This window comes from Triturus cristatus, chromosome 7, assembly GCF_964204655.1.
Source record: "Triturus cristatus chromosome 7, aTriCri1.1, whole genome shotgun sequence".
Lineage (NCBI taxonomy): Eukaryota > Metazoa > Chordata > Amphibia > Caudata > Salamandridae > Triturus > Triturus cristatus.
The window spans coordinates 1769207831-1769233050 of record NC_140590.1 but is presented as its reverse complement, the minus strand read 5'-3'; the positions used below and the strand labels follow the sequence as shown (position 1 = coordinate 1769233050).

At 50.6% G+C, this 25220-nt stretch overlaps 1 pseudogene; it reads left to right on the top strand.

Moving 5' to 3' along the window:
* Nucleotides 1–24071, top strand: part of LOC146813032 (killer cell lectin-like receptor subfamily B member 1B allele C) — a 115727-nt pseudogene extending 91656 nt beyond the window's left edge.
* The last annotated feature ends 1149 nt before the right edge of the window (nucleotides 24072–25220 follow it).

Here is a 25220-nt window from a genome sequence, read left to right as displayed (position 1 = left end):
GCAATGGTTCCAGTTTTGATGAGCCTAAGGTGCTCCTCCCACTGGATTGCGTGGTGTTTTTTTAGATGGGTCATTTGGCCTCCGGTACCATAGTTTGTACCAAGCTTTCCACGGCTAACACAGGAATGACAAACGGAGCATACAGCAATGTTCTCCTCCTTTGGGCTAACCGTAAAGTAGTCCCACACTGGGGAGCTTAACTTTTGTCTCCTGCTGGAGGTGCCACTCCCACTTCCAATGCCGGATGAACTGGAGGGTGTGTGTTGAATTTGACTCTGTGCAGGACCACTACCTACTTCTGCTGAGGTGGTGCTTGTTGTGCTGGATGTAGGACGCTGTCGGCCCTTTGCTAATGTAAATATGGAAGCTGGAGGTCGTGTTGGTGTTACCTGTGTTGGAGGTATGCGTGCTACATCCCTCGCATCCATTTTGGATAATCTAAAAATGTTCCTCTCCATCTCCTCAGGCCCGGGAGTGATGTTTGTGATGACTGGCTCATCATCATCATCATCATCAACCTGCTCTTCTACATCAACATCCATAAGTGTAAGGCTTTCTGGAACCTTCCTTTTGCCATGCCTGCTCTTGTGATGTGTTTCCCTCTCAGACTCAGTTTGTGGCTTCCAAGTGACATCTAGATCATCAGAAGGGGGGCTTGGTGAAGAACTTGATGTACTAACCCTCCTTTTCCTTGCTGGGGATTTAAAAGCCAATGCAACTTCTAAAGGAGTGGCTTCCTCTTCTTCCTCTGCATGAGGCTCAATTTCCTGAACTGCCCCTACTTCGGGAGGAACAGCTACTTTTGCGGGCGGTGGCTGCGGCTGTTGACCACTTATCTGCTGTGTTGATGATGTTCCCTCCTGCGTTGATTGTGTACTACTTTGAGATAGCGATAAGTTTAGTTCAGGCTCAGCATCACTGCTTTCTACCATAAGGCTGGCTACCTCTTCCACACTCATCTGCTTGGGCATGGGTTGGTGGGTTGGGCCCACTGATGTGGAGGTGCTGCCCCCAGCTTGCCCCCCCGACACCGCTGCTGCAGGCCTCATTTTTGGTGAACCAAAAAAGGTTTTGGGAGGCACACCAGACTTAAGTGACACTTCCTTCTTCTTCTGTTCCTTCTTCTCCATGGCAACTTTCTTGGTACCGGAGGACCTGCTACCTGCTTTCTTTGGGGGCATCTTCAACAGATGTCAAAACAGCACTCAGGTGCACAAGTTGCAGAGATGCCTGGTCAGGTCACTGACATGTCACAATGTGTACACTACAGCAGCAGGACGTCGGTCTGGCACCACAACAGTGGATGATGATGACACACCTCTGTCTTTTGTGCACCTAAAAGCAAAAAAGCCAGAAGAACATCAGCCAAAAGATCCATAATATAATATATAACTTATTAGTGTCTCGTGGGTGGTCATCACAATTGTTAAATTTCATGAAGTCAGTGAACAACATCAACAGTATAGCCAGCCATTAAGAGACTGACAAGGCCAGGGATCCTGTTGTATTTGTACTGTGTACACTTAGGAAGAAGAATAGCAAGGAACAAAAACCCGCCGTGATGATTGCTTAGTTGTACCCCTGGGCCTACTGTACGACTAGGCCACAAGTTTGGACGACTATGGCAAAGGCACAATGCATGCCTTCCTAAAATGGCCGCCACACACATGCTCAGCCCACCCACCACAATAACACACAAAAAGTGATTGCAAAGGACAGGGAGAGGAAGTTGTAGTGTCTGTGGAACTTAATCCCTCTCATAAAAATGGTTTCCAGACAAATAACAGCTTCTCCCTGCTCCAAACCTACAGCTCAATGACAGCCTGAGGAGTTTTTTGTGCAGAAATGCACAAAAAAGCGTTTTCGAGAAGGGTCTATGTTGCTCGCGAGATATTGTTTGCCAGATTGCAAAAGCTGCGTGTTCGGGATCGCGAACTGTACAAAAAGGCTTTCTCGCGTGCGCGAACACGCATATTGCGAGCGCAAAAATGACGAAAACTGTAAGTCCGCGCTGTGCAGAGTTACCGAAAGTTCGCGAGCTGAATCCCTTGCCTTACATGCAGGCCAAAATAGCCCAATTTGTTTAGCACACACCCAAAAAATGCTATTGCACCCCAAACACACCCTTTGCAATAAAATCCAAAGCCATCCATGGAGTAAAGGAAAATCACCAGACAACACCAACTGTACATTTAAAATCACGCACCACAGCTTGGAGGCTGACTACCTCTGGGCCTAGTGGAAGACTACTAGGCCACAAGCTTGGAACCGGATGACAAAAGCAAGCACACTGCTTGGATGGCTTCACAAAATGGCCGCCACACACCCACAACAACCACAAGAAATGGGAGACAGTCAATGGACGCCTATGGCAAAGGCACAATGCATGCCTTCCTAAAATGGCCGTTCGCGAGCTGAATCCCTTGCCTTACATGCAGGCCAAAATAGCCCAATTTGTTTAGCACGCACCCAAAAAATGCTATTGCACCCCAAACACACCTTTTGCAATAAAATCCAAAGCCATCCATGGAGTAAAGGAAAATCACCAGACAACACCAACTGTACATTTAAATCACGCACCACAGGTTGGAGGCTGACTACCTCTGGGCCTAGTGGAAGACTACTAGGCCACAAGCTTGGAACCGGATGGCAAAAGCAAGCACACTGCTTGGATGGCTTCACAAAATGGCCGCCATACACCCACAACAACCACAAGAAATGGGAGACAGTCAATGGACGCCTATGGCAAAGGCACAATGCATGCCTTCCTAAAATGGCCGCCACACACATGCTCAGCCCACCCACCACAATAACACACAAAAAGTGATTGCAAAGGACAGGAAGAGGAAGTTGTAGTGTCTGTGGAACTTAATCCCTCTCATAAAAATGTTTTCCAGACAAATAACAGCTTCTCCCTGCTCCAAACCTACAGCTCAATGACATCCTGAGGAGTTTTTTGGGCAGAAATGCACAAAAAAGCGTTTTCGAGAAGGGTCTATGTTGCTCGCGAGATATTGTTTGCCAGATTGCAAAAGCTGCGTGTTCGGGATCGCGAACTGTACAAAAAGGCTTTCTCGCGTGCGCGAACACGCATATTGCGAGCGCAAAAATGACGAAAACTGTAAGTCCGCGTTGTCGCGCTGTGCAGAGTTGCCGAAAGTTCGCGAGCTGAATCCCTTGCCTTACATGCAGGCCAAAACAGCCCAATTTGTTTAGCACACACCCAAAAAATGCTATTGCACCCCAAACACACCTTTTGCAATAAAATCCAAAGCCATCCATGGAGTAAAGGAAAATCACCAGACAACACCAACTGTACATTTAAAATCACGCACCACAGCTTGGAGGCTGACTACCAATGGGCCTATTGGAAGACTACTAGGCCACAAGCTTGGAACCGGATGGCAAAAGCAAGCACACTGCTTGGATGGCTTCACAAAATGGCCGCCACACACCCACAACAACCACATGAAATGGGAGACAGTCAATGGACGCCTATGGCAAAGGCACAATGCATGCCTTCCTAAAATGGCCGTTCGCGAGCTGAATCCCTTGCCTTACATGCAGGCCAAAATAGCCCAATTTGTTTAGCACACACCCAAAAAATGCTATTGCACCCCAAACACACCTTTTGCAATAAAATCCAAAGCCATCCATGGAGTAAAGGAAAATCACCAGACAACACCAACTGTACATTTAAATCACGCACCACAGGTTGGAGGCTGACTACCTCTGGGCCTAGTGGAAGACTACTAGGCCACAAGCTTGGAACCGGATGGCAAAAGCAAGCACACTGCTTGGATGGCTTCACAAAATGGCCGCCACACACCCACAACAACCACAAGAAATGGGAGACAGTCAATGGACGCCTATGGCAAAGGCACAATGCATGCCTTCCTAAAATGGCCGCCACACACATGCTCAGCCCACCCACCACAATAACACACAAAAAGTGATTTCAAAGGACAGGAAGAGGAAGTTGTAGTGTCTGTGGAACTTAATCCCTCTCATAAAAATGTTTTCCAGACAAATAACAGCTTCTCCCTGCTCCAAACATACAGCTCAATGACAGCCTGAGGAGTTTTTTGTGCAGAAATGCACAAAAAAGCGTTTTCGAGAAGGGTCTATGTTGCTCGCGAGATATTGTTTGCCAGATTGCAAAAGCTGCGTGTTCGGGATCGCGAACTGTACAAAAAGGCTTTCTCGCGTGCGCGAACACGCATATTGCGAGCGCAAAAATGACGAAAACTGTAAGTCCGCGTTGTCGCGCTGTGCAGAGTTACCGAAAGTTCGCGAGCTGAATCCCTTGCCTTACATGCAGGCCAAAATAGCCCAATTTGTTTAGCACACACCCAAAAAATGCTATTGCACCCCAAACACACCTTTTGCAATAAAATCCAAAGCCATCCATGGAGTAAAGGAAAATCACCAGACAACACCAACTGTACATTTAAAATCACGCACCACAGCTTGGAGGCTGACTACCTCTGGGCCTAGTGGAAGACTACTAGGCCACAAGCTTGGAACCGGATGGCAAAAGCAAGCACACTGCTTGGATGGCTTCACAAAATGGCCGCCACACACCCACAACAACCACAAGAAATGGGAGACAGTCAATGGACGCCTATGGCAAAGGCACAATGCATGCCTTCCTAAAATGGCCGTTCGCGAGCTGAATCCCTTGCCTTACATGCAGGCCAAAATAGCCCAATTTGTTTAGCACACACCCAAAAAATGCTATTGCACCCCAAACACACATTTTGCAATAATATCCAAAGCCATCCATGGAGTAAAGGAAAATCACCAGACAACACCAACTGTACATTTAAATCACGCACCACAGGTTGGAGGCTGACTACCTCTGGGCCTAGTGGAAGACTACTAGGCCACAAGCTTGGAACCGGATGGCAAAAGCAAGCACACTGCTTGGATGGCTTCACAAACTGGCCGCCACACACCCACAACAACCACAAGAAATGGGAGACAGTCAATGGACGCCTATGGCAAAGGCACAATGCATGCCTTCCTAAAATGGCCGCCACACACATGCTCAGCCCACCCACCACAATAACACACAAAAAGTGATTGCAAAGGACAGGAAGAGGAAGTTGTGGTGTCTGTGGAACTTAATCCCTCTCATAAAAATGTTTTCCAGACAAATAACAGCTTCTCCCTGCTCCAAACCTACAGCTCAATGACAGCCTGAGGAGTTTTTTGTGCAGAAATGCACAAAAAAGCGTTTTCGAGAAGGGTCTATGTTGCTCGCGAGATATTGTTTGCCAGATTGCAAAAGCTGCGTGTTCGGGATCGCGAACTGTACAAAAAGGCTTTCTCGCGTGCGCGAACACGCATATTGCGAGCGCAAAAATGACGAAAACTGTAAGTCCGCGTTGTCGCGCTGTGCAGAGTTACCGAAAGTTCGCGAGCTGAATCCCTTGCCTTACATGCAGGCCAAAATAGCCCAATTTGTTTAGCACACACCCAAAAAATGCTATTGCACCCCAAACACACCTTTTGCAATAAAATCCAAAGCCATCCATGGAGTAAAGGAAAATCACCAGACAACACCAACTGTACATTTAAAATCACGCACCACAGCTTGGAGGCTGACTACCTCTGGGCCTAGTGGAAGACTACTAGGCCACAAGCACACACATACAACAAAGGTAAATCACACACACACACCAACAGTGAAATACACCACAGCCACGTTTAGCATTTCAATCCTATGCCATCCATGCCCTACATGATGTAGAAATTCTACAGACACCACAAAACATGGACCCATGGGTACCCTACTGGCTGAAATTGCAGAGAAAAACAACTAGGCCCATATTGAAAGTAGTACAGGCCACCCACCACAACAATAATTTTTAAAAACAATAAAAATCCCAGAAAAATGTAGGTACAAACAAGCCCCAATGAAACAAACACACCAATTCTCCAACTTACTTGTCGTAAATTAAATCTCAAATCAAAAATTCCTCAAATAAATCCAAAAAAATGGAATGATGCAGCAGACAGACACAAAAAGTGTTCCTTCCAGCTCCAAATCCAAATGAAAGTGAACAACACATGCACAAAGCACGTGGGAGGAGCCTGCTGGACAGGAACAGGAAGTTGTAGACTCAGGGGCACTTCCTTCCTCTTGAAAAAAAAGTGTTAAAAAAATTAGAGGACTCTTTCTTACACAAAAGCTACAGCAAGATCACAATCTGAGGAGTTTTCTGAGCAAAATGATCATTTTAGAGAAGGTTTTATGAAGCTCGCGAGATATTCTTTGCCAGATTGCAGTTTTTCCATGTTCGGGATCGCGATCTTACCAAAACAGCCGCCGGAAGTCAGCTCGCGCGCACCAATGACGTGTTCGGGGTCGCACACTCTCGCGGGCTTGGGCAGCCATAGTACAAATCTCGTGGCGCTTGCAAACAGACAGAAAAGCAAGTTGGCGATCGCAGAATCAAGGTAAGACGTTACCGCGCGCGCGAGAATGAATATTGAGCGCGCGAGGAAGCAAATTTACTGCGCTACGCGCTAGATTGCGTAGCAATCTGCAACTTCGCGCTCTACGCGAAGCGCGAAGTTACTTAAACTTCGCAAGCTCCGCGAACGGAGCGTAGTTCAACGCCCAGGCTTACTTCTTTGCAGCATGAGTGACACAGTGCAATCACCTGTGGTGATCATGACACCAAAACATGCCCCCATAATCTATACTATGAACCCCCTCTGCCCACCAAACACGATGCAATATCTACACATAAGCGACTCCAATACTCACTTCTTTTCACACGGCTCAACGTTTACACCTGCAACACGACTGTCACCTCACAATATTTACCCCATTCCAGTCATCACACTTTAGAACAAAACACTCCAACTTAAACCACAGGGAATCCCACTGCTTCCCACCAAAACACAGTGGTGGTGGAGTGTATAACAGGAAGAGACTCTCATTTCACTCTGCTCCACTCCATGCTCCAAAGCATGTACACAGGATCATGGCAAGAACACCATTCCTCATGACATCAACACTCTTCCCACACAGGCCACAGTACACACCCTCATTCTTTCACCCATTCACACCCGAAAGAGTATAGTGCTACCCGAGATGAAAAGGCATCTCAAGCATTGTTGGGGGTACAAGGGGCTTTCCCAGGCATCTACAAAACCACACAATACAATGCAGAAGGTGAATATATTTTTGCAAATCACTCCTAGTGAACCTATGCATTGAAGCGGCCTTCAGAGTACATCAAAGAAAAACAATGCCTCAGTCCTCTGATCTCACCGTGCGCCGGTCTGCCAACTATGTCAGAAGGATGGAGGTGACGGAGAACACACATCAGAGAATTAATAGCAAACAGAGGATGAGGAACCACATTCCACTGAGGAACTCTTAAAGAAGGTGCCTTTATAGGGGGTGGAGAATGAAAGCTTGGCCAGACTAGAGATGTGACAGAGTAAAGACAACTTAAGCGAAACCTTTGAAGACAATGAAGCTTAAGCCAAGCCTTCAAAGGCATTGAAACAGGACATTCCAGGAGTACAGTTTTTCTCGCACATGTAATGACCATATTGCAGATAAGCCTCGGTAACCTATGACAGCTGCTGTGTGCTACCTGAACTGTCAAGGACATTTAAATGACACCACACTGCAGTAAAATAACAAGCATTTACAATCCAATGGTCTTGGCATTGTTAAAGTTAGAGCTATTGGCATTGCTCATGACATTATTTTTGTTTATGTTGGAGTGGTGGAGAATACTCCATGGTTCCTGCAAACATAGAAACCCCGGCACTCTGATTATATATATATATATATATATATATACACAATTCTAGATATTAATCTTTTGAGCTAAGGACACGAAATGATGTGAAGAAAAGACCCCTGACATAGAGAAAATTCAGGAACGTACAAGTATATTATACAAATACTAATTTATTAGTTAAAGAAGTCGTTAGAAACATAGGTCAAGAATATCACATCCCATGTCAAAAGGTGTTCAAAAGCACAATTAGTTTTGTGAAATTCTTGGGAGTCCAGTTCTTGACATGAAGAGCATCAGAAACAGCCAACGCGCGTTTCATCACCACCGTGACTTTCTCAAGGCTCTGTTTGTGGTACTCAGATTGCGGGGAAGGCTTTAATATAACTAGTCCCCTAGAACCTCCGATATCCTGGATAGTTGTGAGATTCCAGATTAGCGATCAAAGTCTGAGCTAAAGCAATCTCACTTATTTAAGTGTAGTAGTTTCATTCAGTCCTGAGTCAAGAATAGATGGAGATCCATACAAGTGTCCCCAAAATGCTACAAAGTATTCATGTAGTAGTATGTAGTCGTAATCATCTTTGTCATCAAATATCCAGTGTATTCACAAGTTATGGAACCATAATACGGTCCTCGGATCAGTAGTAAGTCTAGTGCAGAAAGTCCTGCCGTCCGTTGGGGCCAGAACATGGTTCCTGATGGCGGAGAATACGCCATGGTCCCCAATATTCGCAACCCCGCAAACACCGAGGAGAGCGCCTACCAGTGGTGTCTCATTGTCGTTATCTCAGGATCAACTGTCAACATGAAGCGCCCCGGCTGGAGGTTCTATGGACAACAGGTAAGAGGGCCAGGGACTGACAACATCTCCCGGAGCCATAGGTTTGGTCTTCTGCCCAACCCGGCCCCCAGTCAGAGACTAAGAGACTTTGTTTGCTTGGCTAAAGTGTTGAGACTTTCATTCATTATGCCAATATTCTGAAATAAGGGAGGGTTAGAGTGCCACCCGGCCTCCACACTACAAAGTATCCACCACTGCACGCCGAAGGTCGGGCTCGGCCCAAGGTTATAAATATATGGACATTAGGCCCCTCGTGGTCTCTTGTCGATACCTTCATCCACAGTGCACGTCTGTGTTTGTTCGGGGGATATAGCCTAACGACGCGGCCAGGCACAGGCTCGCCCGCTACACACAGTAAGTTTCCAATAATATTTTAACTTAATGCTGTTCGACTGATGGTCAACACTGGCACGTGAGCTGCAATTAACATGCCCAAAAGCGCCTGTAGAGCAACAGAAAAAAACTAAAAAATGGGGAATTGGCCCATCTAGGACCACCCGATGCCCAGTTTCTACACCAAACGCTGCATAGGTTAATATTAAGGACACAATTCTGAAGTTATGCTGTCCATCTCGCACAATGCTTGAGTTGCCATTTCCATTAATTTTCAAAGACAGCTCAGCGAGATATTACGGTTTATAAAAGTGCCACGAGTACTGTTTGGTTCTTTTGTTGCTGACTTAAAAAAAATAAAAATAAAGACCAGGACGTTTTAAAACACTAGAACTCTGCGATCGCAATGTGAATTGTGGGGTCTGTCTTCCAAATCTTTTGAGTTAAGTCTCTCTTCCTCTGTCAATAGTAGTTTATTTATGTCTCTGGGGTGTACGTCTCTTTTCTATGTCTGTGTCCACACTCTTCGCCTGAACTTAACAGACTCGAGGCAAGAGAAAAAACCCAGACCCACTTGAAGAAGTAAGAAATATGCTCACACAAACTCGGACACACTAGGAAATACACACGCATAAACTCAGACACACTAGGAAATACACACACACAGGAGCCCGAGCAAGCAACTGGAGCAAGGAGGCTGTTGGAAGGCGCTCCCCGGGGAGGCTGCGGAATGCGTTCCTGACCACCCGGAGGACCACCTTTCCCAGAGTTAGGCCGAGCAAGAGCAGGGAGGCCCTTCCTGGAAGGGTCTTGTACCTAGGATCGCACACGCTGCGCTTACTCTCTCCGGATAGAGGGACACCACACAGTAATTCGTTGCAAGACAATAGGCTTTTATCGTTAGTTGTCAAGGATCTTTATGATCCGGAAAGCAGGTGCAAAATTGATGCCACAAGGGGCAGCGATCTCGTGATGAGGGGATAGGGGTAGCGGGACAGTCTTTGAATCAGTGTCCCTGCGAAGTATCCGGCGCACAGTTCTCAATCCTCGAGCTGAGGGGATGTCACTTCTCTCGGCAATCTCTGCCGTTTCTCTTGGAGGAGCGGGCCGCGAGTCACTCAGCAGGCACCGGAGGTTCGTAGTTCGGGGAGCCGCGACAGCGTCAGCAGGGCTCAGATGGTTCAGAGTTCGGGGAGTCGCGACAGCGTCAGCAGGGCTCAGATGGTTCAGAGTTCGGGGAGCCGCGACAGCGTCAGCAGGGCTCAGATGGTTCAGAGTTCGGGGAGCCGCGACAGCGTCAGCAGGGCTCAGATGGTTCAGAGTTCGGGGAGCCGCGACAGCGTCAGCAGGGCTCAGATGGTTCAGAGTTCGGGGAGCTGCGACAGCGTCAGCAGGGCTCAGATGGTTCAGAGTTCTTCGGTTCGGGGAGCGATCGAGCCGCGACCAAGTCAGCAGGCTCTCGTCAGTCCAGGTCTTTTCTGCCTCCAGTCCCTTCAGCACCCCTTGTTATACTTCCCCTCCTCTTTGAAGTCCGGAGTCCTCGTGGAGAGGGGTCTGGTGCCTGGGGGCTGTGTGTCGGGGTTTCCTGTCGCTCGGCCCTTTGATCTGTTCAGGTGGGTCCCGGAGGGACTCCAGACACCCAGCGGCGAGGCGCCTGCTCACCGGGAGCCTGGTGGTCGATCGAAACCTCCCTCGGGGAAGAGACCAGAGGTGTGACAGGATCGGCGCCTCTCGGTCTGGTTTGGGGGGGTTTCGCTCTCCCTCGGCCGGGCATGCGTGTTGGGGATCTGGCCGGCCCTCGGGATGTTGGCCCACGGGGGCCGGGAGGCTGTAACATTGAGGTTCGGCGTGGTTGCAGGGTAGCTTGCTGGTCGGGAGGGCCCACGCCACGAGGCCGGTCTCACACGTACCCCCCCCAGCTGAAAGGCGGGGAGAACTACCCATCCACTTGGGGGTTCTCCTCGCTGAAGCGGAAGAATCGGGACAGGCCGTCCGCGTTGGCGTGGTCCATCCCGGGGCGATGTTCCACCGTGAAATCCATCCCCTGGAGGGAGATGGACCAGCGTAGCAGCTTGGGGTTTTCCCCTCGCATCTGCATCAACCACCGCAAGGGTCGGTGATCCGTTTGTACTCGGAAGTGTGTTCCGAACAGGTAGGGCCGTATCTTTTTGAGGGCCCAGACTACTGCGAAGGTCTCTCTTTCAATTGTGCTCCACCGCTGTTCTCGGGGCAGCAACCTTCGGCTGATGAAGGCTATGGGCCGATCTATGCCTTTGTCGTCGAACTGGGAGAGGACTGCCCCGATGCCGTGTTCCGAGGCGTCCGTCTGGACCACAAACTCCTGGGCGTAGTCGGGTGCTTTGAGCACCGGAGCCGCACACATGGCGGCTTTTAGGGTGTCGAACGCCTTCTGGCAGGAGGGAGTCCATTGTAGTTTCTTGGGGTGTTTTTTGGAGGTTAGTTCTGTGAGGGGGCCTGCGATGCTGCCATAGTTCTTAATAAACCTCCGGTAGTAACCGGTGAGGCCCAGGAAGGCCCGGACTTACGTTTGGGTCGTGGGGGGTTCCCAGGACAAGATGGCGTCGATCTTCGGCTGGAGGGGGGCGACCTGCCCGCTTCCCACCTGGTGCTCCAGATAGGTTACGGAACCGTGCCCAATTTGACATTTGCTGGCTTTGATGGTGAGGCCGGCCCGGCGCAGAGCCAGCAGGACTTGTCGGAGGTGCTGGAAGTGCTCGGTCCATTGGGAGCTGAATACCGCGATATCGTCGAGGTATGCTGCGCTGAACCCCTCTAGTCCGGACAAGACCCTGTTCACCAGCCGCTGGAAGGTGGCCGGGGCATTCTTCATTCCAAACGGCATCACCCTAAAGCGGTAGTGCCCATCCCGGGTGGAGAAGGCGGAGCGCTCCTTGGCTCCCTCGGGGAGGGCAATCTGCCAGTATCCACTAGTTAGGTCGAAGGTGCTGAGGTAGAGAGCGGCCCCGAGGCGGTCAATGAGCTCGTCGGCACGGGGGATAGGGTGAGCGTCCGCTCGGATGACCGCATTGAGTCCTCGGTAGTCCACGCAAAACCTCAGCTCGGGGGCGACACCCGGGGTAGCCGCTTTCGGAACCAGGACTACCGGGCTGGCCCAGGGGCTGTCGGAGGGTTCAATCACCCCGAGGGCCAGCACCTTCGCTACCTCGGTCTGGATGCAGGTTCGGACCCTATCAGGGACCCGGTAGGCCCGGTGTCTCACTGGCGGGCTGTCCCCGGTGTTCACGTCGTGGACACACCAGTTGGTGACCCCAGGGGTTAGGGAGAAGAGGTCCGCGAACTGCCTTAGTAGCTGGCGGCAGTCGTCGGACTGTTGGGCTGTGAGGGTGGTTGATAGTCTCACCCCTTCCACGGAACCATCGGTCTCTTTCGCCCCCAGGGGGTCTGGAAGGGGCTCGGTGTCTTCTTTGGCCCCATCGCCGGTGGCCAGGAGTAAACTCAATTCCGTCCTTACAAAGTGGGGTTTGTGGCGGTTCACGTGGAGCACCCGGAGGGGGTTCCGCGGGGACTGCACATCGATGAGATAGGTGACTTGGCTCTTCCGCTCGACCACCTTGAAGGGTCCAGTCCATTTATCTTGGAGGGCGCAGGGTTTCACTGGGGCCATGACCCAGACTTGTTGGCCCGGCTGAAACTCGACCAGCGTAGCATTCTGGTCATACCAGCGCTTCATCTCTTCCTGGCTAGCCTCGAGGTTCGCCTCTGCGAGTTCTCGGAATTTCCGGGTCTGGTTGCGGAGTGCCAAGATGTATCGGAACACAACCGGAGGGGTCCCCCGGGGAGTCGTTTCCCAACCCTCCTTGACCAGGCTTAGGGGTCCCTGGACGGGGTGTCCATATAGCAGTTCGAATGGGCTGAACCCCAGGGATTTTTGTGGAACCTCCTGGTAGGCGAACAGGAGGCATGGGAGGAGGACGTCCCACCTCCGGCGTAGGGGTTCCTCGAGGCCCATGATCATTCCTTTCAGTGTCTTGTTAAAGCGCTCGACTAGGCCGTTCCCTTGGGGGTGGTACGGGGTGGTGAACTTGTACGATACTCCGCACTGCTGCCAGAGGGACCTCATGTATCTGGAGATAAAGTTCGTACCCCGATCACTCACGACTTCACGGGGGAACCCCACGCGGGAGAAGATCCCCATCAAGGCCCGGCCTACCACGGGGGCCGTCACGGTGCGGAGAGGGACAGCTTCAGGGTAACGGGTGGCATGATCCACCAGGACGATGATGAACCAGTGGCCCTGGGCGGTCTTGGGGTCCAGTGGTCCCACGATGTCGATTACTACCCGCTCAAAAGGGGTACTGACGACTGGGAAGGGTTGTAGCAGAGCCTTGCGCTTCCCCCCACTCTTTCCGCTGGCCTGGCACGTGGGGCAGGACTTGCAGTGGGCCTCCACATTTGCTCGCATCTTGGGCCAATAGAAGTGGGTGACGAGTCGCTGGTAGGTCTTATCTTGGCCTAAGTGTCCAGCCAGGGGTACATCATGGGCCAGGCCCAGGAGGAGACTTCGGAAGCGCAGGGGTACCACTAGTACTCGGGCCGATCCCAACTCGGCCGACTTCTGTTCGCTGTACAGGAGGCCGTTTTCCAGTATACCCAGTGGGTGCCGGTCCGGTCGCCTGCTGCTTGGGCCTCGGCCTGTTGTCGGGGTCCAATGAGGGAAGGGCAGGTGGATTGTTCTTGGCAGAATTCCTCTCGGGAGGGGCCTCCCTCGCAGTGCCACTGGGCCATTTCTGGCAGGTCCCCGAGCTCGGTCAGGGGTTCGGGGTCGGAAGGCACGGACCCCTCGTCGGGAACGGTTGCTTCGTCCGGAAGGGGGTCGTTGGCCTCGGGTGGCGCATCCGGGACCTCGGGGATGGTGGCGGTGCTCCGCGGCATGGTCTCCCCCCCCTCGGAGGAAGGCACTCTGAGAGTCATCGAGCGCGTGGTGGCGCATACCCATTCGGGTAGGCCCATCATCTCGAGATGGGCTCTTCGTTCCACTTGTCCCCACGGGGAATTCTCAAGGTCGTTGCCCAGGAGGCAGTCCACGGGCTGGGAGGTTCGTACTGCCACTTTTAACTTGCTGGTGACTCCCCCCCATTCGAAGGGGACTAGAGCCATCCGGCAGAGGCTCTCGGAATTGTCTGAGGATATGACGGGACAAAAGGCGCCGGGAAGGATCTGATCTTCGGAGACCAGGTGACAATGAACCGCCGTGACACTCGCCCCCGTGTCCCGGAGACCCTCGACGCGGTGACCGTTGACCGTCACCTGCTGTCGGTACTTCTTCGTGTTAACGGGCAGGGACGTTCCGGGGACCATCTCCCGGTCCCCTAGGGAGACCAAGGCCATGGCGGCTGGTTCCCATTCTTCGGAGTCTTCCATCTCTTCCCCCAGGGCTACGGAGGCCATTTGTCGAGCCGGTGGGGTTGTTGTGGCGGTTAGCTGGTACATGGGACATTGAGGGTCGCTGGCATAGTGTCCGGTCTGTTGGCAGCGGAAACAGGTGATTCTCACGCGAGGTCCCGGCCTCCCCGGTGGCCCGGGGCTGGCTGGAAGTGGAGCTGGAAAGGGTGGAGGTTGTCCTCTGGGGGGGCTGAGTGGGGATCCCCCCGGAAGTTCCCTTGGCCGGCCTTGATTCCCTCCGCCCCTCTGGGGGTGGGGGGTCCCTGACTGTGGCGGCCGTAGTCTCCAACAGGACCCCGGGAGGCCCGGGTGTTTACCCACCGGTCAGCCTCGATGGCCAGTTTTCGAGGGTCTGTGAGTTTGCTGTCCAGGAGGTGCTGGCGCAGCTCTACAAAGCAATTAGCGGACAAGTGTTCCCATGCGATTAGGTTGAACAGTTCCTCAAAGGTGGAGACCTTGCTGCCCTTGATCCACCCGTCCAAGGCCCGGCTGTAAACGTTCACGTACTCCACCCAGGTGGTACCGGGTATCTTTTTGCAGTCTCTAAACCGTTGCCGGTACATTTCAGGGGTGAGCCCATATCTGGCTACTAGGGCCTCTTTCATGTGACTGTAGGAGTTCATCACCGTGGAAGGCAGGTCCAGCAGGGTATCTCTCCCCTCGCTCAGGAACCGGCCCCACAGCCCAGCCCCCCAGTCTTTCTGCAGGACTCGGTGGGAGGTCATGGCGACTTCGTATGCTTTGAACCATTGCTGGATGTCGTCGTTCTTATAGTATTCTTTCACCACATCTTTGGGGATGTGGACCTTTGGTTCCACGGTGGAGGAGAGGGGTTGGGTTTCCGAGGGTCTGGCCTCCGCATTCTTAGCCTTGAGCTCGATTTCTTTCAGGCTACGTTCGTGCTCCAGTTGGAGTTTTCTTTCTTCGTGTTCTCTTTGTCGTTTCTTTTCCTCGAGTTCTCCTTGTAGGCGTAACTGTTCCACCGCCAGCTTTTTTTCGGCCAGCTTTAGCTCTCCTTCGATTTTTAATTTTGCTAGTTCTAGTTCGTGGTTGCGACCTCTTTCTCGGTCCGCTAGTTCCCCTGGGGATAGGCCCCCCTCGGGGGCGCCGTTCCTCCCCGGGGTGCTTCGTGGTTCGTTAGGGGGCTCTCCTTCTGTTTGTGTCCGGGGAGTTCCCGCCTCGACCCAGGTTTTTAATGCTCCCTGGAAGTCCTCTTTCGTGCTTAGTCCGGTGGTAGCGATTCCAAGGTCTTTGCAAAATTGTTTCAGTTCTCGGTGCGTATAAGATTCTAACTGGTCCTCTTGGAATGTCGTGCTCGGGTTGGTGCCTGCGGCACCTAGGGAAGTTTCTCCTTCCATTTCTTCTTGGTAGTGCGTCAGCCGTCTACTGCACGATCTCTAGGTGTTGGCTCGGATCCCGTCGCCTGCCACCAAATGTTGGAAGGCACTCCCCGGGGAGGCTGCGGAATGCGTTCCTGACCACCCGGAGGACCACCTTTCCCAGAGTTAGGCCGAGCAAGAGCAGGGAGGCCCTTCCTGGAAGGGTCTCGTACCTAGGATCGCACACGCTGCGCTTACTCTCTCCGGATAGAGGGACACCACACAGTAATTCGTTGCAAGACAATAGGCTTTTATCGTTAGTTGTCAGGGATCTTTATGATCCGGAAAGCAGGTGCAAAATTGATGCCACAAGGGGCAGCGATCTCGTGATGAGGGGAAAGGGGTAGCGGGACAGTCTTTGAATCAGTGTCTCTGCGAAGTATCCGGCGCACAGCTCTCAATCCTCGAGCTGAGAGGATGTCACTTCTCCGGCAATCTCTGCCGTTTCTCTTGGAGGAGCGGGCCGCGAGTCACTCAGCAGGCACCGGAGGTTCGTAGTTCGGGGAGCCGTGACAGCGTCAGCAGGGCTCAGATGGTTCAGAGTTCGGGAGCCGCGACAGCGTCAGCAGGGCTCAGATGGTTCAGAGTTCGGGGAGCCGCGACAGCGTCAGCAGGGCTCAGATGGTTCAGAGTTCGGGGAGCCGCGACAGCGTCAGCAGGGCTCAGATGGTTCAGAGTTCGGGGAGCCGCGACAGCGTCAGCAGGGCTCAGATGGTTAAGAGTTCGGGGAGCTGCGACAGCGTCAGCAGGGCTCAGATGGTTCAGAGTTCTTCGGTTCGGGGAGCGATCGAGCCGCGACCAAGTCAGCAGGCTCTCGTCAGTCCAGGTCTTTTCTGCCTCCCGTCCCTTCAGCACCCCTTGTTATACTCCCCCTCCTCTTTGAAGTCCGGAGTCCTCGCGGAGAGGGGTCTGGTGCCTGGGGGCGGTGTGTCGGGGTTTCCTGTCGCTGGGCCCTTTGATCTGTTCAGGTGGGTCCGGGAGGGACTCCAGATACCCAGCGGCGAGGCGCCTGCTCACCGGGAGCCTGGTGGTCGATCGAAACCTCCCTCGGGGAAGAGACCAGAGGTTTGACAGGATCGGCGCCTCTCGGTCTGGTTTGGGGGGGTTTCGCTCTCCCTCGGCCGGGCATGCGTGTTGGGGATCTGGCCGGCCCTCGGGATGTTGGCCCACGGGGGCCGGGAGGCTGTAACATCGAGGTTCGGCGTGGTTGCAGGGTAGCTTGCTGGTCGGGAGGGCCCACGCCACGAGGCCGGTCTCACAGAGGCGGCCAGCCAGGGAGGGGGTTATGGAGGGCTGGAGTGGTGGAGCGAGGGGAGGAGTGTGTGCAGGGGGCAGCTGGGGAGGGAAAGACTGAAAAAGCAGCGGTGGGGGTGTGAGGTTACGGGGGTGTTTTGAGTTAGGGTGAGCCCCATACCTAAAAACATTAAATGACGTCAAATGCCTGCTAACTTAAGGCATTGTACACCATAATTTGTAAAGTCGGTGGCAGTGCTGCTAGAGAAGACATTTTTGCTTGGACCTTGTAAATCTTGCAAATTTTAGAGGCATGTCTTTGATCCTATAACCATTGCCAGTGCAACTTCTGGAGCACACAGTTACTGCCAAGCAACTTGAAGACCAGTATTACATGCTGGATTTCTTTCAGATGGAATTTGGCTAAAGATCAGCACAAAACTTGTGGTTCTTTCACAGATAGGCTATCTTAGAATGTATGTCCGTGCTGATGGTATCTTCAATACTGATGGCTATACACTCTTTCTCCACAGTTACTTTCGGCCTGCGTTTTGAGTAGAGTGGTGAACTGGATCATTGACATATTTTGTGCTCTTCGACCCAGTTGACCGCCATGAGTGAAGGGCCCCAAAACCCGCAGTGACAGAGATAGTGGGCGACCATCTGTTGGCAGAGACGTCTGCCTGCGAAAAATGCTAAGAGCACAGACAAATACGAACGAGGGCCGTGTGTCTCACCTGCTGACGTGGAATCCACGCTGCAACGGGTGGGTGCGGTGGCATGAGGAGAGTTGGCAGCCAAAATCACTAACATCAAATAACAGTATCCCGCCGCCACCCTCCTCTCTGGCGCTTCCCCGGCGCTGAGACATCAGCGGAAAAGGCTCTTCTGGTGCCAGAAACTTCTCGTACAACGCCTCCGACATCTCATACCCTGGTTGGTATGCAAACTGGGCCACCTACAGCCAGGGCTCAAGACAGGCTCCTCTGGCACAGGAATGACAGAGGAGCCTGTCGCCGATGTAAACAGAAGAAAGATGGCAAAATTGGGCTCTTCGCTAGTCCGCGTGCGCGAGTAGCGCCCTTCCCGGCCCCGCCTTTTCCGGCGCATTTAAAGGGGTGGCCAGTGCAAAGCCTTGGCCTGTCATTGCTGAAAGAAGTCTTTGTCATCATGCGTCAAGAGGCAGCGGGCATATCTTATCCAATCATCGCCATAAAAGTTAGGGTGATGTTCATGATGCCATGAACACCACCGCCTTTCTCCGAGGTCAAGCAGAAATATCTCGGAGAAACGCAGGGGGCGTGTTTTTCTTTCTCTCCTCTTCCCATTGGCTGGAATGTTTACATTCCAGAGGAGAGACAGAAAGTAAAAACCACGCCCCCGAATCCGAAAAAGACGGGGCTTAAATGGACAGACGCCCCTCTCCTCCAATGGCTGGCCTCCGTTTAGGAAGCCAGCCAATGGAGAAGAGGGGCGGGTTCAAGCCCTGTACTAAAAAACAGTAAATCTCGGGACCGAGACTGCGCAAGCGCAGCCTTCGCTAGCCGAGACCTAAAAAGGGGCATATCATCAAGGTGATGCGATAAAATTATCACCGCTTTAGCGTCTGCTTTCGGGCGAAAAGCGGCTATAATTTTATCGCAATATCGCAATTATCACATAATTATCCTTTGTTCTTTTAAACTTTATCTGCTTTGCATTTACTTCATAATTAGACATTTTAGCTTTTCTTTTTTGTCACCATTTTTAATTGATAATTTTTTGCCCGTTTTTTTGGAAGTTGTTTGTTTCACTTGCACCGGGTGACCACTCATTTTTATAGAGTACTATCTGCATTGTAGACTTTTTTCTATACATTATGTTATATACATTATGTTAAGATATTTAGTGCCTTTCAATATCTCTTTTGCATATATGTTTGTCAAAACAGTTCAATACAGATGCAGTTGCAGTTGTTAGAAGATTTGTAGGTTTTAGGAATAATCAGTATAATAAGATAGGAGCAATCACTATCTCTATATTTTGTTCTGATATTCCTTGTGATGATTGATACCTGCTTGGTCGTTGTTGTTTTTCTGTGCTATCACCCTGTCCTCCTTGTTTAAGGGTTGCTTCTGTGAGTATGTCATGTTGGAAGAGAAGGAGTCTGAGAATGAACCTCAAGGGGGGGCACAGGATCATGTGTAAGTTGCCCCCACCTTTCCCCACTCCCTTCAATAGCTCCCACGGTGACCTCTGCCAATAGTTCATCACAGGAGAATTAAAACTTGGAGAAACAGAAAGTGGGGAAAAGAATGCCAGCCCTTAAAGAAAGGGAGGCAAGCTTACCTCAAGGTCTAAAGGGAATTTGAAATCCAGATGATTTGAGGCAAGATGGTTCATACAAAAAGATGAACTGTGCCTCCATTCAGCAGAAAACCGGAAGCACATCCTTGATGCTGCTGAAAGAGCCCCAGAGGAGACTTATGGACATTGAGTTAAAGGTGCACACTCTTTTTTCTCCTTTTAATATATATGGTCCCAATTCTATAACATTTCATACGAATGTGTCCATTGTATAATAAAAAAAACCCTGCAGAGTAAAAAATAAATAAAAAAAAGTGAATGCTTTCATGTGAAAATGTAGACTTGCTAAAATGAAAAACAATTAAAACAAAACTTCCCCAGTTCTGCCAGACAGGGAATTGTGCAGCCGCCCTCTGTAATGTGCCTGTCTCTGCGTCTTTGACACAACCCTGTGCTGTGTCTCCTGCCGCCACCTGTCGGATCCTAATATTTGTGTTACTGCAGCTTGCTCTGCTCCTGCCTCCTGCCCTTACTTTGTCTGTGGTTTGTGTTAGTTCAGTTTTTCATTATAGAAAAGCCAAAACGACTGGCATTGTCAACGCTTGTTTCAATGTGTCATGTATTTGAAGATAGGTCTCCTAATATATGAGAGCCGAGTTTTCTTTTGGTTTTTGAGTGTGAACCGCGCAGTCTGCTTTCCGTACAAAACACCCCACGTTGAAAAAATGTAAATATAACTTCTAAACGGCTCTTTGCCATGTGTGTGGCAGCCTCAGCAATGTTTCAAAGCTTAGTTCACATATTCTGATTTTTCGAGCCCACATAGACCTAAAATAAAAACTGCAAACCCCAGAATGCAACGTGCAATTTGTTGGGATAAAAAGGACTGTCTTACGGCATCACAAAAGACTGAAACTACTGGGCAGCTATTAAAAATTAAAACATAAAATAATTACGTTGTGTCCCGCCTTTGTTCTTGGGGTGAATCAAAGGTTAATTACACCAGGGACACAATTCAAAGCAGCTGCTCAGGACCAACGCGCAAACATCTCATCGGAAACATCCATCTCCACTCATCTGAAACTTTTGTTGCAGGTTAATAGCGCTGACAGCCAAAGCCCCCGTGGAGCTGTGTCCTCTGACATTGTGGACTCCTGTGAATAGACAACATCATGCCCACTAGGCTTGAAGAGAAAACTGCCGAGCTGGCACCGCCCAGCCCTCAATGGTGCAGCCCTCAAGTCAGGGATACAGAGCTCAGAGGTTCCTCCCTCAGGGATGCAGCCCTCAATGGTACAGCCCTCAGGGATGCAGCTGACAGTGGTCCTGCCCTCAGGGATGCAGCTGTCAGTGGTGCTGCCCTCAGGGATGAAGCTGTCAATGATGCTGCCCTCGGGGATGCAGCTGTCAGTGGTGCTGCCCTCGGGGATGCAGCTGTCAGTGGTGCTGCCCTCAGGGATGCAGCTGTCAGTGGTGCAGCCCTCAGGGATGCAGCTGTCAGTGGTGGAGCCCTCAGGGATGCAGCTGTGAGTGGCGCAACCCTCAGGGATGCTTCCCTCAGAGGTGCAGCTGTCAGTGGTACAGCCCTCAGGGATGCAGCTGTCAGTGGTGCAGACCTCAGCGATGCAGCCCTCAGGGATGCACCTGTCAGTTGCACAGCCCTCAGGGATACCGCCCTTAGGGGTGCAGCTGTCAGTGGTATAGTGCTCAGTGGTGCAGCTGTCAGTGGTGCTGCCCTCAGTGGTGCAGCTGTCAGTGGCGCAGCCCTCAGGGATGCAACTGTCAGTGTTGCAGCCCTCAGGGATGCAGCTGTCAGTGGTGCAGCCCTCAGGGATGCAGTTCTCAGAGATGCACCTGTCAGTGGTGCAGCCCTCGGGATGCAGCTGTCAGTGGCGCAGCCCTCAGGGATGCCACCCTCAGGGGTGCAGCTGTCAGTGGTATAGTGCCCAGTGGTGTAGCTGTCAGTGGTGCTGCCTTCAGGGATGCAGCGCATAGGGATGCAGCTGTCAGAGGTCGTCCCCTCAGGGGAGTGGCTGTCAGTGGTGCTGCCCTCAGGAGTGCAGCTGTCAGTGATGCTGCCCTCAGGGATGCAGCTGTCAGTGGTGCAGATGGTTCAGAAGAGGCCGAATATGACCTGCACAGGCCGCATTATTTTTAGGCATGGTCTTTAACTTTTACTAAAGTTATATGTATTGTGTACTTATTTAAAGAGGCTTTCAGTCAATGCTCATCATCCATTGGTTGTTGTTATTGTGTCATTCACTTTTTTGTGCTGCCCACTGGATCATACGGCATGGGAGCATTGACTCAGCCCACTTCATCCATTGGCTGGCTTCACTGTGATTGACAGTATGCTACCCTTTCACAAGGAGAAATCCACACACACAAATAGTTCCCATAAGTGACAGGGACTACCACGGCAATCTATTTCTTTTGAGACTAGACTTTTTTTTTGCTCTTAGCCAACAATATTATTATTATTATTTAGATTGATGAGGTCTCAGCATCTTCCGCAACAATAAAGATATCCAGACACCATGACAGAACAAAACAAGAACTGACCAAGCTGAAAAGCTCTCAGCTAACACCCAAACTATGGTCTTTCCAGTACATGTTTCAGTGGCATAACAAAGCTTGAGGGGACCCTCCTGCAAAGTGCATGGAGGGGGCTCCCTAAGCTCCAAACCCATTCGGGAGCTCTCACGCCAGGAGTCTGCCACCCGCGCACAGTGACAGAGGGGGCCCCCTGGAGCTCAGCCCCCCCCCTGCACCACAGGGGCTATTGTTATGCCACTGACTTGTTTTCATCTAATGACTGCCTTGGTCCTCTCACAGGATCAGGTGGAGGTGAGGGGTTAAGATTACAGACACTGAGAGTGAACCAGGCCCCAAATCCAAAGGGGTAGAGTGCGGCTGTTGTGTACCGAGAGGCTGCATGCTCGGGTCAGGGTTGGGCTGCCCTGTGCCAAGCTTGCCATTTGTGAAGTTGCTGGATTAACACACAGCAGATTAAAGTTGTGTCAGAGTCTGCCTCCACGTCCCCGACGTGGAAAAAAGACAGGCTGCCATAGGCGTTGTAGTGCAGGTGACACAGTGGCATCAGAGAACAAGAGTGTCAGGGCCCACTTCACCCAAATTAGTGACTATTTTTTACCACTGCAATGGTTTTGTGCACTGCACCTCCACATCTGTGGCATGCAGCTTGTCTTGAGCAGGCACAGTACGCATTGCGCATGCAGCACCAGGAATGATAGCTGAAAAACTGTTGTGGACAACAGTGGACACGGTGACCGCACTCCCTGCTGTGTTCTCTTTGTAATTACTTCAACACTATATCCAGATGTGTGTGCACGTGCAACTCCGGCACCTGCCGTCGTTGGGTGCCAACTGCTTTTCATGAATTTTCAACAGTGAAAGATACCAGTCAACGCGTTTAGTTCATATAAAATGAACTTCTTCAGGGCCAAGGGCAATGTGTAAGGTCTAAGAGTCTCTTCACAAGAGTCTGCGCGGAACCCTGTTCCCCACAAATAATAGAGCTCTACGTGTGAAGAGACTCTGTAAAAGGTAGAGTTGGACGTTACACATTGCCCTCGGCCCTGAAGAAGATCATTTTATATGAACGAAACGCGTTGGCTGGTATCTTTCACTGTTGTAAAGTCATGAAAAATAAAGGATTTTTTAAGACAATATAACGAAACTAAATTAATTATTGAAGTAGTGCACCACTCCAATCTTTTGGTTCAGCACCAGGAATAATGGCCACCAGTGAACTGGTGAGAGTCGCAGTGGGCAGGCCTCAAATACCCACATCCTTAGAAGATTTCCCAGTGCACAGATTGGCCAGTCTGGCCATGGTTTCTGGGTTTTCCTCTCAGTTTCCTGCATTGTGCTCCTCACATGTTGCAGTTGTCGAGTAGGACACAAGGCCCCCTCCCTTCTGCTGACTCTTTCTCAGTGCACCTCTCTCTCTCCATCTCACCCTCCAGCAGGATGGACTGCGACAGAAAATTAGTCCAGGCACCAAAGTAAAAGTGTCTCGAATTAGCGAATCAGACATAAAAATGTGGGCCATTTTGAAAATCAGGGCAGATGAGAACTTGTAAAAAACATGCTGTATAGATGTTTTGCAAGGTATGGGAGACTGCATTCATTTTGCAGTCAATGCTTGTGGTGATATAAAGGAAGTCAACAGAAAATACCGGCCCATCAGACCAAAAACTGGCCTATGAACAGCCAAAGAAACACAGCCCACACTCTGACCTGTGAGATCAGCCCTTCTGGTACTGCCAGATTGCCCTATTGGTTAGTCCGGCCCATCTCTCCACCAATTATACTCCAGGACCTGTTCCATTCTTGTTTCTAAGAGAGAAGAGGTTGAACTTGGAGATTCTAGGATCCTCTCTCTTCACCTGGCCACTTTTGAAGGGCACTTGCAAACGGTTTGACAAACTGAACTGCTGACTATGACATCACAATTAATTTATCTCAGTTGGACCCATTTTATGTGCTCTAAACCCTTTTTTCATATTGAACTAGCCAAATGTGAAATAGTTTGCAGCGCGTGATTTACAAAATCCTGGCCTCACTCTGTCATGTTTTCCTGCACAGGTTCCAGCTAATCGGCACCAATGAGGAAGGGAGCTGTGGGGCCACGAAGAAGACATCGATATATTCAGAAAGCTGTGCTACACCGGTACACTATATCTGTGAGAAGGATGCAAAGAGAGTTTAGACTCTGGACAGTGTCTTCTGTGGGAGCGGCAACAAAGCGGCCTGACTGACGATGATGGAGACAGCTGATATGTTGCAAAAGTTGTCTGTGTCCATCGAATGAAGAGTCAATAATTCAACAGACCTGTGTTCTGTTAATTTCTATTGAGTGTTCCTTTATAAAATAGTAGAACTCATTCTTAATGGACATCTGGAGACCAACACTCCACACCATGTATTTGTGAATTTATATTTCAATAGCACAGTGAACAAAGCTAAATAATATTGATCTTTCTCCTAGCAGGACCTTCTGCATGGGATCTCCACCCTCAGAGCCACCCGACCCTCTCTTGTGCTATGAAGCTTCCCTTCTCTTGGGTGGATGCACCAAGGATGGTCGCAATCTAAATCTTAAGCATCCCAAAAAATAAGTGACTGTCCTCCTCCGTGTATAGTCAGACGGCCGACACTTGGTAAAAGTTTGGATCTGGCTTTGTCATCTAGAAGGTGTGATGTCCTCGGTGAGATCAGCTCAGGGCAGTAAGATGTAAAACGATGAAGCACATCAAGCGACAGCAAGTGCACAAGGATGACTTCTCCGCTCCACACTGAATCCAGGTCAAATACTGAGGAGAGGCCAACATCATTAAAGAGACACTCAGGGAAAACGTGGTTTGAGTGGCTTCCACCATCAGGGCTGCATTAATGGGAGATCTCAGATGGCACTGACTTTGCAGTGAAATCTGCTTTGAATGAATAAATAGTGAATGAGAAGGTTATTTCCTGGTATGTGATACTATATACTATTAGAAAATATTTAGGACCAAATAAATAATTGTTCTGAAGTCCTTAATGTAGAATGTTAAACTTTGCAAGAATACAATTTTCCAAGGGATTTAAGGATGAAGATAAAATTGGAACGTGACCAACTCCTTGTTCAACCATCGCTCTCTAAGATGAGATCTCAGAAGCGTCCCTTCTCTCAGCGGCCTTGAAGCAGATGCGCTTTGAAGCGCCTCGAAGGGGCACAGATCCAAGCCTATCCTCCTTGTGGCACTGAGAAGCGATTACAAAGGGGTAAACTTTCATCTACAGAATACACAAGAGCAACCCAATATGCCAAGGAGAGCCTGGGTATAAACGTATATGCAACGAACAATGCTCCAGAGATGGACTCAATTCTTAAGGGATGTGTAATTAAATAATCAGTAAATCAATTTCTGAGACCAATCAATTTAA